At 43.5% G+C, this 21,329-nt stretch overlaps 1 protein-coding gene across 3 annotated transcripts in view; it reads right to left on the minus strand.

The window, feature by feature from the left end:
• The window catches only part of NPY1R (neuropeptide Y receptor Y1), a 226,269-nt gene that overhangs the window by 186,652 nt on the left and 18,288 nt on the right, over nt 1-21,329 (minus strand). Inside the window, exon 2 of one of the 3 annotated variants that reach the window (XM_078677009.1) lies at nt 886-948. The exons of the other annotated variants lie outside the window; for them this stretch is intronic. The gene's annotated coding sequence lies outside the window, so the exon portion shown is untranslated. The remainder of the gene's footprint in view (nt 1-885; nt 949-21,329) is intronic. 3 annotated transcript variants of the gene reach the window in all.

Here is a 21,329-nt window from a genome sequence, read left to right on the forward strand (position 1 = left end):
GCTTCAACGCTCTGCATGGGATATCTTGATTAGTAGAGTGGAGAGATATACCCCTATGAGGGAACTCCGTTCTTCCACAGCCCATCTACTGGTGGTGCTAATATTTTGTAAATCAAGGTTCAGAGATCGCAGGTTCTCGGTATTAGCTTTGACCTCCTGGAACGACCTTACAATGCATATCCGATCCCTCACAGGACTTAAAGCTTTTAAAGATTTTTAAAATTATCATATTAAAATGCTATATTTTATTTAATTTTGTCGTGACTAGTGTATGGTCTCAGTTTTACACTATATTGTTGTTTGGTTTCTTAAACATACCATCCTCTGCTTTCAAAGAGCTACCAAAAATAAGATTGAGCTGAACCTATTAAAATCTATTTTCAGCTGAGGGTCCTGTAGTTTGGGAAGCATGGAAGCTCAGCTGCGAATTAAAGCTAACCTCCACTTTTGAAAATGAGGTGGAGGGAGTCTTGGATGATACCCATAGGTACAATCGTTTTTGTATTTATTATTATAATCATGTATATGCCATAACATAACATAATTAACAGTACAATGATAAGTACGCATATATTTAAAAAAAAAAATCAAAGAGCAGCACTTTCATCCATTTAAAATCGGTAATTTCCGTAAATTAACTTTGCAGTACATATTCTACTTCATATTAGGCATTAAGCTAAAAAGTAAGATATATTTCCATTGATTAGGAGGTGGAACACACTGAGCTAATTACGCACTCTTATGGTCAGTGGAACAGTCACCCTAAACTTAAGTTAGCAGTGCTTCATCATGACAAAATTAAAAAAATTAGACACATTAACAGTTATATAGAATCACCAGCATAGTTGGTCATAAGCATGGGGGAGAGTTTTCAAATGCTTTCACCTTACAGTCCAGGCAGCCAGGATATAACTTGCCACTGACTTATAAATCACCGGAGTTTCCGTTCTAAAACAAAGTGCAAGGTAAAGTAAAAAGGTGGTAACCTACAGATGTATGCATACAATGAGTTAGCGTGAGATCATTTTTCATGAGGTATCCAAAGAACCCATTCTGTTTTGTGATCCATATTATAACCATATGCAACTTGTTGGAGTTGAAGAAGGATATGAGTGTTACCCAGATAAATTCCACATATCAAAATGCCTGCTACTCACTCAGAATGGATGTATGTTTTTTTTGTTGGCTACATGGGGTCTATAATAAAAGATCTTGGTAAATATGAGCTTTCTTTCTCAATACCTATATTTTATTGAACCATCTCCCCTTGCCCAAGACATCAATCATAACAAAATTTAACTCAGTGCTTTCAGTAAGCTGCCCAGCTCATGTGGTCACTAAGAGGGTATATTTCAATATATTTCCATTTAGTAAATTGGCTCACCATTGAAATCTACCCACACAAAGATCTACCAAGAGTTTTCGTGAAAACAACATTATTAGTTGATTATTATTTTAATAAGAGTGTTTAAAATCAAATAAACACTGCAACATGTTAAATGGTATCTGGAAACAGTACCGGGAGAATGCCCGTGGTACAGCATGGCATAGAATAGGCAAAGATTTTGTGACGAACCGTATTTTCCGCCTTCAGCAATGTGGTAAGTTTACCTACAAAGCTTTTCTGAACTTTCTGGGCTCATTTTCACTGCTTTTAACACAATTTTAACTTTAATGGAAGCGTATGTAGCCATTTACTAGACAAGATCATTTTTTGGGAAGCTGTTGTGCTCAAAGGCAAATGAATGTAGAATTGTATCTACAAATTGAGCATCTTTAGGCACTGTGGTATTGTGCAGGAGAAGAGTCCTGTTTTTTATAAAGTGAATTTAGCTTTTGTTAAAAAATGATACCAGTTCCATAAATGATGATTTTCATACCAGTACAGCAAAGCTTAAACCTCTGCAACCTTAGCAAAGCTGTAAAGCTTCCATAGACCTCAACAAGCATTGTAAAGAAAAACTTTACAACTTCACACACCACAGGTGTCAATTAGCTTTGTCGGCACTTGGGACACTGCTTCAGGTGATGTCAATGATTACTGTATGTTGCGGGGGTCGAAACACGTGATGGTTTACCTAAACACACGATTGCTTTGACTGGCAAGGTAAAATGTATTTACTTGAGGATTCTTTTAAGTGACAGGACACGGTTAATGCTTTTCCTACAAAATGGGTGAAGTCAGGCAGATGACATTTCTCAGCTTTACTAGGGCTTGCAGTGGCAAAACAAAATGTAATGTGGCCTGCCCTTTGGAGGTAACAATTTGCTCTTAAAGGATATCCTATCAATGGAACACCCTGCAGAAGGAAATCATGGCGACCTGCTACACCTGTCCTGCAGGTGCATTGTATTTTAAAATAGGACAAGTTGAAATGTAATGTTAAACATGTCTTTACAGGGACTAGCACCTAAACTAAACGCTATTTCATTGAAGCAATGCTGACCGTTCCATAAAAAACAACTAGGGTGCAATATTAAATTAAATAATGCCATCTTTGGCTACGAAACACCTAGAAAGTTAATTCTTGACTCTTTTTAATTAATAAAATCCCAATATACTGGTGAAGCCAGATTCCCTGACTAAATCCTCTGGAGGCTAATTGCACTATCCTCCAGCTGCAGCCCTCTTGGTGCTTAAGCCCTGAATGGGATATAAAAACTGCTCCCAGAACATAGACAAAGGCCTCGGTATAGGGAGGTGTTTCTTTTCTTCTAGCAGAATTCTATTTGGGCAATAACCAGGACAGGAACTTAATTAACTTTGGAGGGGTCTCCCCTGTTACAGACAGATATCAAATTACACCTGGCCAGGCTCCTTCTTTGTTCCAGCAGCCAGGGAAGCTACAATGCCAGTTGGCAGAGAGCTGCCCCTGAAACTGGTTTGATGTGAAAACAGAGGAAGCTTTGATGATTTCCCTGGCCACATTTCTACAATGTGTACACAGGCTCTTCACAAAGGATGAAGGTTTTCATCATGTTGAATTTAGGCGGCAGAGAAGAGCACAGTACGATTCTTTGCAATAGGACACACAAGAAACGCTGCAAAAGTGGACAAGGTAACCCCTGGGAACTTTTACCCTATTCTTTAGGGAAAACCAGGATTTATATGCACCTCAAGCTGGTGTCCGGAGTAAAGGTGACATCCCCAGTACCCTCCTCAGAACACTACTGGACCTGAGGAAGATCGGAAAAGGATTGAATAGTGCAAACTCCGAGGAGACAACGTACAGCTGATGCACATTTTTAATGCCTGGATTGTTGTGGTATGTATATATATATATATATATATATATATATATATATATATATATATATATTTACCAACGATAAAACCCCCAATTCAGGGTTTTTCCAAATGAGAGCACTCCAAGTCAATACGGCGTAGGTTCGTCACGTTTTTATTAAACAAAAACCTTCAGCAAATCAATCCACAAACGCGTTTCGGCATTGCCGCCTTCGTCAGTGTATATATATATATATATATATATATATATATTTCAAAACAGGTTGCCCAAGGTGAGGTGGCCACCCAGAGTTAAACGTCATTTCAGTGAGGGCCCCAATAGACTTGACAAACGGCCATCCAACGGTAAATGCAGCTCAACATGTTTCGGGCCGACGCCCTTGATCACGAGCCTCCAGAAATAATGAACATGGCCGCTTGGAGTTAGAACACCTGCATTTATTTAATCAAGTCCGCCTACATGGGCGTGTCTTTAAGCCTAACTCGGCTTCGGCAACAGAGTGCCTTCTGGTACTTGCAGTTCAGCTCCAATCTGTGTTGCCTCAGTGGGTTGCGCCAAGTTCATAATATCATAATTAAAATCCGCAGTGGGTCCGAGGAAAGCAGGAAGGTAAGTCTGTCGGATTCTGCAACCCCTCGAGTAGACAAATTCAGCTCCTTGCGACACCCGGTGTTTTCCCAGGTAACAGGATCCGCATCTCTGCGGCGGGCCATCCTCGCGACCAAGCCTGGCCGCTAAAACATTTCAAAACAGGTTGCCCAAGGTGAGGTGGCCACCCAGAGTTAAACGTCATTTCAGTGAGGGCCCCAACAGACTTGACAAACGGCCATCCAACGGTAAATGCAGCTCAACATGTTTCGGGCCGACGCCCTTGATCACGAGCCTCCAGAAATAATGAACATGGCCGCTTGGAGTTAGAACACCTGCATTTATTTAATCAAGTCCGCCTACATGGGCGTGTCTTTAAGCATAACTCGGCTTCGGCAACAGAGTGCCTTCTGGTACTTGCAGTTCAGCTCCAATCTGTGTTGCCTCAGTGGGTTGCGCCAAGTTCATAATATCATAATTAAAATCCCCAGTGGGTCCGAGGAAAGCAGGAAGGTAAGTCTGTCGGATTCTGCAACCCCTCGTGTAGACAAATTCTGCTCCTTACGACACCCGGTGTTTTCCCAAGTAACAGGATCCGCATCTCTGCGGCGGGCCATCCTCGCGACCAAGCCTGGCCGCTAAAACATTTCAAAACAGGTTGCCCAAGGTGAGGTGGCCACCCAGAGTTAAACGTCATTTCAGCGAGGGCCCCAACAGACTTGACAAACGGCCATCCAACGGTAAATGCAGCTCAACATGTTTCGGGCCGACGCCCTTGATCACGAGCCTCCAGAAATAATGAACATGGCCGCTTGGAGTTAGAACACCTGCATTTATTTAATCAAGTCCGCCTACATGGGCGTGTCTTTAAGCCTAACTCGGCTTCGGCAACAGAGTGCCTTCTGGTACTTGCAGTTCAGCTCCAATCTGTGTTGCCTCAGTGGGTTGCGCCAAGTTCATAATATCATAATTAAAATCCCCAGTGGGTCCGAGGAAAGCAGGAAGGTAAGTCTGTCGGATTCTGCAACCCCTCGTGTAGACAAATTCTGCTCCTTACGACACCCGGTGTTTTCCCAGGTAACAGGATCCGCATCTCTGCGGCGGGCCATCCTCGCGACCAAGCCTGGCCGCTAAAACATTTCAAAACAGGTTGCCCAAGGTGAGGTGGCCACCCAGAGTTAAACGTCATTTCAGCGAGGGCCCCAACAGACTTGACAAACGGCCATCCAACGGTAAATGCAGCTCAACATGTTTCGGGCGCTTTTGGATTGATGTTTGCGGCTGTTCGCCCAGTCGCGGAATGTGGCCCACCGCGTTGAAGCGGGTCCGCGCCGGCACCATGATGGAGCTGGTGTGTATGGAAGGAAGACAAGTGATGGTGCCACATGCAGGTTGGAGCCAGCTTGTTGCACGTTGTGACACCTGAAAAGCGGGGCAGGCTACAGCGGGGACAGAGCCTCTACCCACTTGGGCAAGACTTTATGTTTTATTTTGGAGGAACGAAAAGCAGCCCACATGGGGAATAACAAAGCGCACTACAATGTCCAGAAATCTTTGCAAATAACCACGCCCTTTTCGGCAGGTGATTGAAATTCAAATTGACATTGTGCGCAGTGAATCGTGCTTGTTTCTCTTCGAACTCAGCCACTGAAGAAGGGAGATTGATGCTCCTGAAACGGGTTTGGCGAAAAGAATCCTTTTGATGCCTGTTACTTAGTTTGTCGCCTGCTTGCAAGTTGTCAATAAAAAGTTTTGTGCTACTCAGCTTCCTGTGGCTTCGTTCCAATTGGGGCTTACCTGCTTTTGGATTGATGTTTGCGGCTGTTCGCCCAGTCGCGGAATGAGGCCCACCGCGTTGAAGCGGGTCCGCGCCGGCACCATGATGGAGCTGGTGTGTATGGAAGGAAGACAAGTGATGGTGCCACATGCAGGGTGGATCCAGCTTGTTGCACGTTGTGACATCTGAAAAGCGGGGCAGGCTACAGCGGGGACAGAGCCTCTACCCACTTGGGCAAGACTTTATGTTTTATTTTGAAGGAACGAAAAGCAGCCCACATGGGGAATAACAAAGCGCACTACAATGTCCAGAAATCTTTGCAAATAACCACGCCCTTTTCGGCAGGTGATTGAAATTCAAATTGACATTGTGCGCAGTGAATCGTGCTTGTTTCTCTTCGAACTCAGCCACTGAAGAAGGGAGATGGATGCTCCTGAAACGCGTTTGGCGAAAAGAATCCTTTTGATGCCTGTTACTTAGTTTGTCGCCTGCTTGCAAGTTGTCAATAAAAAGTTTCGTGCTACTCAGCTTCCTGTGGCTTCGTTCCAATTGGGGCTTACCTGCTTTTGGATTGATATATATATATATATATATATATATATATATACATATATATATATATATATATATATATATATATATATATATATATATATATATATATATATATATATATATATATATATAACCTGCTGCCGGTCGCCAGTTGGTAGTTATAGTTAGGACCTACTTTCCATAGGAAATCCACAACATTCTATTTGCAATAACTTTAGCGCTGGTGGATGAATCTTCGCTAATTTCTCTAAGAAAATGGCCTGCTCTGTTACGCTCCTTCCCTGAAAGTTTGGGGGTGATTCGTTAAGTGGGGGCCGAAAAAAAAAGGGGGGTCCCAAAACGTGTTTTCCCCATGCAATTTTCCATAGGGACCTTTAGCCAGGGCTACAGCCCAAACGGCTGAACGGAATTACACCAAATTTGGCAGAGAGGTAGAGTTCGGTTCGCAGATTGTGCTTTTTGGTGTAAATCCGTTCAGTAGTTCCTGAGAAAATCATAGCAATATCTAGAGACGAAGTACTGCATGCGTATGGAAATCTGTACAATTACAAGCACGAGCTGCATGCTGATTGGATGTCAACTGTCTGTCAACACTCCAAACCAGGAAGTGTTGGCAGCCATCTTGTGCCTCGGCAGCACCGAGTCACAAGAAAACTGTAAAAGAAAGTTGAAAAATAAGGAAAGGGGGCAGGGTAGAAACATGTTGACCCTCTAGGTCTGCTCAGGGGGTCCCACATGAATCTTTTTTTTTTTAAATAAAAAAAACGCGGGGTACGCGTATGGTACTCGTACGCGGCGGAAAAGGAAAAAAAAACTAGAAGTCCGTTTTATTCTTAATTAGCTCCTGGGGGGCCAAATCCCGGGGGCAATTTATTTCTAAAATGGGGGGCTTGCTTGCTGAAAATGCTGCTGCAGCAGTTGATGTGCTTGGTGCAGTAGCAGGTGGGTTGTCTCGCAACCTCCGTGTTGCAGCTCGAGCAAAGTTGTTGGGGTGCAAGTTCTTCACGTGTCGCTCCATATTTGCTGTGCCAAAGGAGTATTTTTAAGATGGATCACCCCTTGAGTTATTTGGCAAATTTTACAGGTTACTTTTGAAGCATTAACCTTTTTTTGCCCTTCTGGAAAAGTAAAAAACTGCCAAATTAGAGCTTCTTTCCTCTGCTTTGGAGGTTCTTCAGGAATGGAATATTCCTCTGAAGAATGGCTGGAAGATAAGTCCATTGCTGTTATTATTGACAAGATTCTCAGATGAGATGCTTCTTCTTAGAAAGTCAGAGTAGAATGATTAAAATGGGACGGAACTTTCAACAGTTGGAAAAAGAAGTGTTATGAACCAATCAAATCTCCTCTTTTAAAGTCACATGGCTTTGCGTACGCTTACGCTGTGCTTATGGTGCTCTTACAATGCAAGTACGCATGGCGTTCCTCCGTGATTTGTGTAATTGCTTTTAAAAGTAATATACGATTGTTCAAAGTTTAAAAAAACTATTTTAATAACTACCCTATATAATGTATTCTGTTAGTATGTTCATTAAATACATAAATATATGTTTTTAAATAACTAAAAACATTTGCGTCTTTCGCGTATGGGGCACTGTACATGATGTCACACGGAAGCTTTGATGCGACGCGTAACGTGAAAGCGTATTCGTATCGTATGCTGAGAATGATTAGCAGTACAAACTATGGTGCAATCACTCTCTCACTGTCAAATCAGAGCACAGGGCGCGCTATGAGAATGGTTACAAGTGGTCACTCATTGGAGATCCGATTCAGCTGTGTGGTTTATACACACTATCATAATGTTACCTTTTAGCCTGTTCAAGTTTGAGGTTTACTTGAAATACTATGATATAGGCAGATATGCATCTTTAGGCAGCGCTTATCTCCATGAAGCTTGGTTATTACCATTTACATATAGGTGCCTGAGGGAGGGAAAATAAGTTTATCTGAATGGCGAGGATTGCACAATAACACCAGATCACTCCTTAATTTGTAGACACATACAATTGCATGGCTATTGTAATCAAGATGCGCCTAATTTGGCCTGAGTTTCGAAAGGCACTCCGACACGTGCTATCATAACAACGTTGAGTTTACTGGCAAAAAGGAATTATTTACTTTGAAATAATGCAGATTGTTGTGCGATGTTAGCAGGCATCGCTTATATGATTACGGTAACTGAGCGTGTGGTTTGCTATAAAAGTCGTGTTTACTCCTCTGCATGGGAAGCTGGATGTTTCTATCTGTCCATCGATTCCGACCTTGAAAGCAGAGTCAACCAAATGAGCCGCATAACAGCGCTATTGTCTCAAAAAGAGGTTGCTCTTACATCTGATAGAGAAACATTTGTCCTTCATGTACCAAACAACCGCACAGAGGTGCATGCTTTATTAAATACAGACGTGCCCCTGCATTTTGGGGAGTTAATTCAGACTATCTTTAATGCGTCCTTGACTACGGAGTTACTTTACTTTTGGCCTTGTGACTTCTTTTCAAACTATATTGGGGGTAGATGTATCAAAATTCCATTTTGCGATTTCTTAATAACGATTTTTAAGGAATCGCTATTTAGAATTTGCAAAATGGAATGTATGTAAAAAATCGCTATTTTTTAGCGATTTCTTAGTCTTCCTTATTTACGAATTCGCACTTTGCGAATTCGCAAATAAGGAATAATTTCCCATGCATTCCGATGGGCCAGGAGGCCCATAGGAAAGATTGCGAAATATTTCTCAATTTGCAAATCGCATTTTGCGAATTCACAAATTGAGAATAATTTCAAGGGTGCAGGGGTGTCTCAAAGACACCCTGCTGCACCCCTGAAATTTACATGTGTGTGTGCATATGGCGCACATACATGCTCTATGGGCATGTGTGTGCGTCACATGCCACCTTCAAAAATGGCAAATAGTGCATTTTTTAAAGAATTCGCAAATTAACTTCAACAACAAGTTGGTGGTAATTTGCGATTTCTTAACCAAAATTCGCAATTGAAAAATGCTACATACATAGCATTTAAGGAATCGCAAAATTGCTATTCCTTAAATGCTATGGCAAAATAAGGAATCGCAAATTTTTGCACTTCCTTATTTTGCGAATTTTTGATGCATGCCAAAACATGCAAATAGATCGTTTGCGATTCGCAAAGGATGAAATTCTGCGAATTTCGGCCTTTGCGATTCGCAAACGGCTTGATACATCTAGGCCTCGGTGTCTTCTTGGCATTTTTCCATTCGATTTTTTCCAGCATCTTTGGTGGATTCCCCTTAATACTCGCATTAGTTGCCGGTGTGCATTTATTAATTTGTTTACTTAAATATGGATGCACATCCTGCAGGACAGGACAATATTTCTCAGCTGTTGGTGGTCCGCAACCAAATGCTTAGTTATTACGGAGCGCTGCCTCTGGCTACATTGAGTGCAGTTCATGGATTATCGTTTTGATTTTCCTTTTTCACATGCGTTCAACCTTTCTTCCATTGCCTGAGCTGCGATTTCGACTGGACCCTGGATTTGTGTCTCTGCAGTACAGTGTCTCCCAACGCGGATTATGACCAGCTGATGAGCCCCTTAGTGGTTCATGACTTGCTCTGTTCTGGCGTCGGGATTATGGCCTTAGCAGCGATACATGGAATAATGGGACGTTGTAATGTTTTTGCAGCGGCACATGACTTCTTGGCACACAGTTACATTGAAGATGACCCGAGTTTTCCTCCGATGGTAATAGAGGCTCCGGTCATTGAGGAACATGTATGTTCATTCGTACTATTGAATTGGATGGCTGAAATGTTTTCAGATGAGACCAATGACTTCCTCTTGGAGGCTGTTGCTACATACTGTGCTTATATGCTGTTGTAATAAGAGTCTTTCTACCTATTCTTTATTATTTAGTTACTGCTTTCTATGAAACAGCGAATAATTTTTTTTGCAAATTTGAACTTGACTCTGCTTTTCAGACTTGGACTCTGCGTTCGTAATTCGCCCACGTGTATATCACGTGCTTTGATCAAGGAAGGGTGCTGTGGGGCTGATCCTTGCACTCACACCGTGTTAAGTTAGCATGGGTTTATTAGAAGCTTAACTTAAACGCCATTTTTGCTTTCCTGCTCTGCTTTGCACACGACACGCACTTGCGATATTGTTTAGAGAAGGCTGAGCATTTTGCTTCACATGAAAATAATTTGTTATGCTTCATTGGTAGACTGCCTCGCTAGTTTTGTGTGTATAGTGAGAGCATGGAACATCAAGGTTATCTTGGACACTGTATCTGTATTCGGAATGATCCTCGCACGTTCGAGCCATAACACATATGCAGCTGTGGCCACCTCTGATACTGGCGTGTTTAATAATGCACTGTGCAGGCATGATTACACAAAGTTGGAGAACATTCGTATCCTGACAGTTTGTGCAGAACTCAATGTGATCCACTACTGCTGAGTACCAGAGGTATGGGTCCGCCCATGTAATCCTCAGAGACCTTCTGTAGTTATAAACTAACCTGCTAGGTAGGGAGGGTGAAATCTAGGTATATTTTAAATCTGTTTCCCTTTAACATTATAAGATGCTTTCTCCCTTTGTATTTTATGGAATAGTAACAATGCTGACAACCTTGTTTCTGATAATATGTTGTCTTGTATTATCTAAGGTACTGCGCATGAGATTACGGCGTTAGAAATAAACATTTCAAACTTGCATGTGTCTTTATTTACTCCTTGTTTTGGACTGGTGTAAGACTATAACGAAAGAGAGCTCTTGTTATCCACCTTACTTGAGGTAATCTAAGTCGCATGTTCTGGGTTGACTAGTCATTGGTGTTTTTGCTATAGGACGAAGAATCAATGAGTCACTGATTGTTAGTCTGTTAGGGGGTTTGGGAACACCGTAATTCACTGAGGTCCTAAGTCTTTATGCACAGTTCTGCGTAGGAGCAGAATCCCTGAAACAGTAGTTACAACAAAAAGGCTCAATAAAGGGCTTTGAGTTTTAATCAGAATATGAAATTGAAGAATAATTGAAAATCCCAGCCAATAAAGGGAGCAAGTGTGCAAATTTCACTGTGCCTTCGGCCGGGGTAGTTGTTACAATAAAAAGGCTTGATAAAGGCCAGCACTTTGAATAGGAATATGAAATAGAAGAATAGTTGATAATCACAGCTAAGGAATGCAGCAAGTAGTTGTGTGTACGTGTGGATGATGTGTTGATTGAGTGGAAGATGAAAAAGGTGACAAATAAGAAAGGCTGGAGACACGCAAACTACCCACAGCCTTGTCAGTGAAGTGGATCTTTGGATTCCCAGCTCATTACACAGATAGGGTGTTCGATTCCGCAATGGGAGCAAGAGAAACAAGTACCACATCTAAGGAAGCAAGCTAGTGCACAAAGCACACACAGTATACGGTAGAAAGGATGCAAGAAAGGACGCAAGTGTGCAAATTACCCACTGCCATTCATGGGTAGTAGTTACCAAGAAGGCTGAATAAAGGGCCTGCACTTTGAATTTGAATTAAAGAAGAATAATTGATAACCCCAGCAAAGAAAGGCAGCAAGTAGGTGTGTGTATGTGTGGATGATATGTATATTAAGCGAAAGATGAATAAGGTGAAAAATAAGAAAGGCTGCAGGCATGCAAAATTTCCACTTCTTTGTAAGGGAAGTGGGTGTTTAGTTTTCCAGTGCATATATATATATTTATATATTCACTGAAAAAACCATAGGTTTCACACGATATAGTTAAGAATTAGCATTTAAAAAACCATGCAAATTCACTGAAAAAAACATAGGTTTCAGCCACGTTATAGTTAGGAATAAGCATTTAAAAAACCTTTGAAATTCACTGAAAAAAACATAGGTTTCACACACGTTATAGTTAGGAATTAGCATTTAAAAAGCCTTAGAAATTCACTGAAAAAAACATAGGTTTCACACATGTTATAGTTAGCTGGACATTTCACTCATACAAAACCTTTGAAATGCCCCCGTTATAGTTAGTTCAGCTAACTATAACTCGTTTGCCCGCAATGCACTGCTGATGACGTCACATATTACATCACTCATGCCATGGTCAGTGACATCACTCATGACATCTGACATCACTGATGACATCTCAAATGACATCACTGATGACATCATCCTTGTTACAGAGTGGCAGACCTGCTGTCAGTGTAATATAACCGTTGATACACACATCCAAAAATAGAAACTACATTTTTTTTTTAAATGGAGATACCAATACCACTTACAACAACCTATACAGTAATTCTACCATCTACTTACACATCCACTCATTCACCAACACTTGTATATAGTCACTCATACATGTAATCACTCATCCTATGTACTCATACACCTATTCATGCTGTTACACACCGACACTCATCCATAGAGTTACTCACACACATACTCACACATGCAAATATTAATAATCAAACATCCATTTACTTGCATATGCAGCTATACACAAACTACTACACTTACTTTTACAGATACATACAAATACTTACTCTCTTAAACAATCACTTATAGAAACACATACTTATTTATACAGGAACTCTTCCAATCTCTCACTCTCACATATACTCACTTATATACATCAATACTTAACATACTCACATATACTAGTTTTAAAACATATGTAGTCACTCATAAAGATACTATTGAGGCAGTCATTCACTTAGTAACACACACATACACACACTCATCCACCCATACAGTCCTGCACACATGTTGTCTTCAAAACACATACAAACAGTGCGTCACTCATTCATGCATCTATGAACTAAGTAATATCCCTCACCGAACTATACAGACACTCATACTGATACTCAAGAAACCAACTAATAACCCATATTGACACTTATGTAGCTACTCACCAACCCATGCAGCCAATTATAGACAAAGTGAGACACAAATACAGATATTTACATATTTAAACATTACTCGCTAATACATGTATTCCCTAAGATACACATAATAAGTCAGTTATGCAATCATTTTTACAAAAAAAATCCATTTACATACTTATTTACCCATTTATTTTTCCATCTACCTTTAGATATACATATATAAAAAATGTTTATTTTTCAGAAAGACACACAATCACTGGATGATGTCATAACTATAACGGGGAAATTTCAAAGGTTTTGTATGAGTGAAATGTCCAGCTAACTATAACATGTGTGAAACCTATGGTTTTTTCAGTGAATTTGTAAGGTTTTTTAAATGCTAATTCCTAACTATAACATGTGTGAAAACTACTTTTTTTTCAGTGAATATATATATAATTTAGTCTGGACAAAGCTCTTTTTGAAAGAGCAAAACACTTTGACTGTTTGTTTGTTGTGTTGCCCAGGATTACGTTATCCAAATAAAGAACATTTTTTAGATAGACTATTATCTTTATATCTTTCTGTGAAACGATACGAACTCTTAAGAAATATGACAAAATTATTTATGGTAACTTTTTGGTGCCTCTACTAGTTATATTTTTCAGAAGCGGACTTAATCTGCTGTCTGACACATAAGAAAATCTGGAGCTCTCTCTTGTACCGAGGACCAAGATGTGAACTTCAAGGGTCATAAGATTGACCTCCTGTTCCTGTTTAGCAAGCAGAGGTCCCTCAGAGAAGCAGATGGACTGTCCTCTGTCATTCTGATCGAGTAACTTTGCCTGTCAAACTTTAAATCGGGCCCTTAGTCTATAATTACACTTTTGACAGCTAATGGCCAGACTTCCCTTGGATGTAGGACCCCCTACTGAGGGAGAAGTCTTGGCAACGTCCAAACCTGGGGTGTCCAGTGCATGTCTAGTATGGTCATTTCAGATCTTATGCATTTCAACAAAAGATACATTTTCATACAATGAATATATAAGGAACTTGGTTGCATCTTTAGTGGCTATCTTGAAAATATGGCGTGGATCTGGCCCTCTAAACTAATGTTGGATGCACCTGGTTTGCATTGCTACGGATCCTTGTTTCATTTTATATTATAACTTCCTTTCCAGAGTTTTTCTGCTATGTAATGTGTTTCATTTCTGCAGTCAATTTCAGGGGTCCTACAATAGGTAAACCTGCTCTCCATATAGAAAATATAAAAATGTGTTCACCGTCCCAAGCTGGCTCAACACAAATATTCCATCGTGAATCATAACCTTAGTCATCAAAATGATAATCATGGCTTACAACAGCTTATCAAACATTTCCCTTTGACACAAGCTATAGAATATCTTAAATGCACTATCCCTGTGATTGTGCATTTGTCAGAACAAAAGATATGCACCAGATCTAAAGCCACAAAAAGTTATGAATAGATTAACAAGATCTGGATAAACAGTGAGGACACTGTCCACGAAAAATGTACTAAGAGACTCTGTGCTGAAAGTGCAAATATCAAAATACCATACAATGAATACTCTACTCTGTGAGAAGTTGGCCTGGTATATGATGCTCACTAGTTCTAGTGATCACCTTGTACCATGCCAAGCAACCCTTATGGTGATGGTTGTAAGTCAACCTTATAGACAAGCTATCCTAGGGGTAGCATGGACTAAGCAGTCTTAGGCTAAACTCTGTAAAGGCATGTGAAGCAAGCTGTTTTACCATACACAATCCCCTTGAATACCAAATGAAAGGACACCACACAGATATATATTGAAAATATATATAGATTTATTTCTACAAATATCCCCTATACTCTTTATGAGCACAGAAGCAAATGCGTTAAAACAAAACACAGTTTAAATATACAAAAGTTGCACAATATGGATGAGCCCTAGGGGCCACCTAAACCATATACTAAAATAGTGGTATAAGAACCACTATGGGGAAAGGAAAGAGGCCTAGGGCCTGGGGAATCGCTGGAGCTGTTCTGGACTAGCAGTGATGAAGTCAGGAAAGGCCTGCGGGACTCGGGTGCAGTGCTTAAAGTGCACGCATGCACCAATGTTAAGTCAATGGTGCGTAAAAGTTACAAAGTTAGTGTTTAAGGAACCTTCCGATGGACCTACAAGGATAAAACTTTAGACACAGGCACTAGAGGTGTATACCAGTGTGGGAACACCGGCGTTGCTGAGTTACCTCACCCACAGGAAGCGGGTGCACAGGTGCGAAGTAGTGTCGGGTTTCATCACGCAGGTCGCTGGTGCTTGGAGCTGAAGATGCTGCAGGCGGGTCGTTGAGGAGAGTTCCGGTGGATCCAAGGGTGGATCTGAAGAGGTGAAGACCTGAAAGCAGAGGGGACAATGTTCAAAGTCACTAGCCAGTGACTACCGTGAAACCAGGATGGAACCAGGCAATGTCGGGTGCAAACAGGTGATGAAGTGAAGATTGTCTCTGCAGCCACGTGGACACGAAGAGGTCAGGGACGTCCAGGCGTTGGTCACAAGCTGTCCCACAAAGGCTCTCGCTGATGGCGGTGTCGGTAACTTGATTGGAGCAAACAGGCCTTGGCTAAAGCAAGCCACGCAGGAATCAATGCAAGCTTCTTACTCGGACCAGCAAGATCAGAGCGGGTGCTCCTTTTCAGGGGAGCAAGGGACAGTCTGGAGCACCCAGACCAGCTGTGTAAGTCATAGTTTTCGTCACCAAGATGGCCGCTAGCCACGTGGCAAGTGGCCGGGATGGCGCGTTGAGTGGCAAAGTGCAAAAGGGCCCCACGCAGATCGTGGAGATGCTGGGGGGCTGATCCTCAATGCAGATGCTGCTCGGTGTCAAAGCTTCTCAAACCCCAAAGCACAGCATCGAGGGTGCATCGGGTGCTGCGCAGTCAGCTCTTCAGGGGTCTTCCAAGATGTCTGGTCCCACGTCTCTCGGTGCCTCCACAGGTCTCTTCTTTTCAGGGACTGTGGATCGGGCTCTGAGAAGTCTGGGAGTCTGGGTCTTGTCAGGCTCTGGGCTCGGGATCCGGCGGGAGGCGGTGGCAAAGCAGACGTCGAGTTGCTGGTTGGTGCCTGTATTCACAGGGTGGTCACTCCTTGGCCACAAGGGAGATTCTCTTCAGTCTTCTGTGCAGCAGAATGTCAAAGTCCAGTTTTCTTCTTAGTTTCAAGTCGAGTTCAGGATGATCTGAAGTCTTGGGACACAGCTCCTACACTTATTCCAAATCTAAGGGCCGGATTACCTGCTAGGTCCCTCCTCTGGGTGGGACCGGGAAGGGGGGTGGTTACACCCCCTTTCCTTTGTCCAGCTTCGCGCCAAGACTGGGGCTGGAGAGCCCCAGCACCGGTTTGAACTGGCATATGCACAGGGACACCTTGTGTGCCCCAGGCATGTCTGATTCTATTCAGCCCTGTCCTATCCAATACACAAAATCCTGTCTGGGGTGGTGCTAGTACCTCCCAAGGCAGGAAACCCTTAGTCCAAGCTGCCCTCGCTGGAAGGACTCCCAGCAGCAGGAGGTCAGACTTGTGTCTGTGGTGGCAGCATCCATTTTGTGATGCTGAGGCTCTGTTTAACTTTAACCGGGGTTCAGGTTAGGTACATGTCGTATCCCTCTAGAACGGTGGAATGCTACCCACGTCACCAGAACTGGCGAGGGGGTAGTATTCCAATTCGTATGACACCTTACTTGACATGTTTTGATAAAGCCAAACCAAAGATAGCATTTAAACGCGAGGTTCATAATGCACTTAAGAGTATATGGTATGGCAGTATCATGAAACAGCTAAAGGACATGGTTCCGGAAGCTGCAGACAGGCTCAGCTCATTCCAGAGCACCATCTCACATATTTCCAAGCACTCTGCCTCCAGGATTGATGAGGCCTTCCATAGGAGTGTCTGATAGGAACATATGTGTCCATTTTAGGTTAGGCATAGGCATACTACACCTAAGTAAGGGGTGGTTACACCGACTTACCCCAGCTGAGTGATCAGCCAGTTGTGTCAAATATGGAGGCCAGGCCAAGGGTGGCACAATACCTGCTGCAGCCCCTGGTAGGCCTTGGAAGCACCTATGCCCTGGGTACCTGGGGTACACTGTTACAGGGGCCAATAAGGTGAACCAGTTCCAATTTCATAATGCACCTAATGTGCATTGGCATTAATTTAGAGAGAGAACAGCAGGCTGTGGGTCTGATTAGCAGGCCCACAGCCACATTAAGTCATAAACCAGTGAAGCAAAAAGCAAAAATTTGGGGTGACCATAGGATAGCAGACCCTACTCTCCTACACAACCCCCCCCCCAAACGCAGGGACATCAGACTAACCTTGACCAGGTGTGTCTTCATGTTCTAAGTGGAAGTACCTGGAGAGACCATCTGCATTACCATGGTCAGTTCCTGTGCGGTGCTCCACTGTAAAGTCCATCCCCTGTAGGGAAATGGACCACCTGAGCAGTTTGGGGTTTTCACCCTTCATCTGATTAAGCCATAAGAGGGGCTTATGGTCCGTCTGAATCTTGAAGTGAGTGCCAAACAAGTATGGTCTCAACTTCTTCAGGGCCCACACCACAGCAAAGGCCTCCCTCTCAATTGCTGACCAACGTTTCTCTCTGGGGGTCAGCCTTCTGCTAATAAAAGCAATGGGCTAGTCTTGACCATCTACATTACGTTGTGAAAGCACAGCTTCCACTCCCAACTCAGAAGCATCTGTTTGGACAATGAACTCTCTTGAGTAGTCAGGACTCTTCAGGATAGGTGCAGAGCACATGGCCTTCTTCAGGTCATCAAATGCCTTTTGACAGTTTACTGTCCACTGAACCTTTTTGGGCATCTTCTTGGATGTCAGATCATTAAGAGGAGTCACAATGGACCCATAGTTCTTAACAAACTTCCTGTAGTACCCAGTCAGGCCCAAGAAAGCTCTGACCTGAGTCTGGGTAGTTGGAGGGGACAAGTCCTTTATGGTCTGGATCTTACTCTCCAGTGGTTGAACCTGGCCTCCACCTACAAGGTGGCCCAAGTATACAACTTTACTCTGCCCTATCTGGCACTTGGTTGCCTTGATAGTGAGGCCTGCCTTTTGTAGAGCCTCTAGCACTTCCTACAGGTGGACCAGGTGATCCTCCCAGGTGGAGCTAAAGACAGCAATATCATCCAGATATGCTGCGCAAAAGTCATCCAACCCAGTAAGGACTTGATTCACCAACCTTTGGAAGGTGACAGGTGCATTTTTCAGACCAAAGGGCATCACCACAAATTGATAATGCCCACCTGGGGTAGAAAATGCTGTCTTGGCTTTAGACTCCTCAGCTAACCTGATTTGCCAGTAGCCAGCTGTCAAGTCAAATGTGCTCAAATACTTGGCAGAAGCCAATTTGTCTATGAGCTCATCTGCCCTTGGAATAGGGTGTGCATCTGTCCTGGTGACAGCATTGAGTCCTCTGTAATCCACACAGAACCTCATCTCTCTCTTCCCATCTTTGGTGTGAGGTTTGGGGACCAGAACCACTGGGCTAGCCCAGGGGCTCTCTGAAGGCTCAATGACACCTAATTCCCGCATCTTTTGCACCTCAGTCGTGATACAATCTCTTACATGGTCAGGTTGCCTGTAAATTTTGTTCTTTACAGGGAGACTATCACCAGTGTCCACCACATGGGTACACCAGTTAGTCTGACTGGGTGTCAGGGAGAACATATGTCGATATGCCTGCAAAACCTGCCTACAGTCATTTTGCTGATGTTCAGTGAGGCTGCCATCTAAGGCCACACCATCAACTGAACCATCCTCAGGGTTCTGAGTCAGCAGGTCTGGGAGAGGGTCACTCTCTTCCTCCTGCCCCTCATCTGTAGCCATGAGCAAGCCCATGTCTGCCCTGTCAACATATGCTTTCAGCCTGTTAACATGGAGCACCCTGTGGGGGTTCCTGGGAGTTCCTAGGTCCACCAAGTAGGTAACCTCTCCCTTCTTTTCAATGATAGTATGGGGTCCAGACCATTTGTCTTGGAGTGCTGCTGGGGCCACTGGCTCCAACACCAATACTTTCTGTCCAGGCTGGTACTCAGTCAAGACAGCCTTTTGGTCATGCCAAGCTTTTTGTAATTCTTGGCTAGCCTCAAGGTTTTTGCATGCCTTCTCCATATACTCAGCCATCCTGGAGCGGAAACCAAGTACATAGTCCACTATGTCTTGCTTGGGCTTTTTGAGATGTAACTCCCATCCTTCCCTCACCAAACACATGGGTCCTCTTACAGGGTGCCCAAACAACAATTCAAAGGGGCTGAAGCCAACCCCCTTTTGTGGGACCTCTCTGTAAGCAAACAGAAGGCAGGGCAGAAGGATGTCCCATCTTCGCCTGAGCTTTTCAGGTAATCCTTTGATCATGCCCTTTAGGGTCTTGTTGAACCTTTCAACAAGCCCATTGCATTGTGGATGATAGGGAGTGGTGAACTTGTAGTTGACACCACATTCCTTCCACATAGCTGTTAAGTATCCTGACATGAAGTTGGCACCTCTATCAGATACTACCTCCTTAGGAAACCCCACTCTGGAGAAAACTCCCAGTAAGGCCCTGGCCACAACAGGAGCTGTTGTGGTCCTAAGTGGAATTGCCTCTGGGTACCTGGTGGCATGGTCCACCACCACCAGTATGAATCTGTGCCCAGATGCTGTAGGGGGATCCATTGGTCCTACAATGTCAATCCCCACTCTTTCAAAGGGCACCCCCACCACAGGTAGTGGTATCAGGGGGGCCTTTGTGGTACCACCTGCTTTGCCACTGGCTTGGCAGGTTACACAGGAGCCACAAAACTCCTTGGTATCTTCAGACATGTGAGGCCAGTGAAAGTGAGAGACAAGCCTGTCCCAAGTCCTATTCTGGCCTAGGTGTCCTGCTAGGTGAATATCATGGGCCAAGGTAAGAAGGAAGCCCCTAAATTGCAGAGGTATGACCAACCTCCTGGTTGTACCAGGCTTGGGGTCTCTACCCTCTGAATAAAGGAGCCCATCATCCCAATATACTTTATGGGAACCTTGAGCATTCCCAGCAGCCTCAGCAGCAGCCTGCTGTCTGAGGGGTTCAAGGGAAGGACAGGTTAACTGAGCCTGCCCCAAGTCTGCCCTAGAAGGTCCCCCTGTCCCCAGAAACTCAACCTGATCAGGTTCAAGCTCTTCAGGGACAGTTCCTTCAGGGGTCTCAAGATCATCTTCCTGTGAAGGCTGATCCTCACTTGTAGGCAGTTGGGAAGGCACAGCCTTTACCCTCCTGTTCTTCTTCTTGGAAGGTACTTGGTCCATTGTTCCAGGATCCAAGACCTGAGGTTCAGAGAGGCACTTTTTGGCCTGTGACCTGGTCACAGCAAGGACATGTGATGATATCCCTAACATCTCTGCATGAGTCCTGTACTCAACTTCTGACCATAGAGAGTTCTCCAGGTCATTGCCCAACAAACATTCTACTGGGAGATCAGCAGTAACCACAACTCTTTTTAGGCCAGTTACCCCTCCCCAGGAAAAGTTAACAAGTGCCACACTATGTGTAGTAGTGACATTGCTGGCATTGGTCACCAGGTAATTATCACCTGGCAGGTATTGTCCAGGGTCCACAAAGCTAGGTGTCACCATGGTGACACTGGCACATGTGTCCCTGTATGCTTGAGCCACTTTGTCATTAATCAAAGGCGTCTGCCTGTACTTGCCCAGATTACTGGGACTGACAGTAGTGGACAAATCAATCTCCACATCACAGATCGGAACAGCCTGTGTAGGGGTTCTGACTAGGCCAGAATCTCCCTCAGTTCCCAAGGTGATACCTACTACCCCCTTAGTTTGTGGACCAACACTGCTAACTGTACTATTGGGTGCAGGTGCCTTAGGGGCTGCAGTGTTGGGGGCTCCACCCTTTTTACACTCACTTGTCCAGTGAGAGTTTTTTTACATGTACTACACCAGGGTTTTCCTTGACCTTCTTTCTTCTTCTTCTTGGAAGTTTGGGACCCACCCTCAGTATTAGTTTGGGGCCCCGTTGAAGACTTCTGGTCTTTAGCTTTCTGCTCCCCACCCTTCTGGTCTGTTTTCTTTTGGTCACCCCCCCTGGTTCTGGTTCTGGTTCTTTTGCTTAACTCTGGTTCTAACCCATTTGTCTGCCCTCTTTCCCAATTCTTGGGGAGAGGTTAGATCTGAGTCAACCAAATGCTGATGCAACTGCTGGTTCTGACAGTTATTTAAAATCTGTTCTCTCATCAGTAAATTGTACAATCCGTCATAGTCTGTAACCTTACTTCCCAG

The sequence above is a fragment of the Lissotriton helveticus genome, chromosome 2_1 (genome assembly GCF_964261635.1).
Source record: "Lissotriton helveticus chromosome 2_1, aLisHel1.1, whole genome shotgun sequence".
NCBI lineage: Eukaryota > Metazoa > Chordata > Amphibia > Caudata > Salamandridae > Lissotriton > Lissotriton helveticus.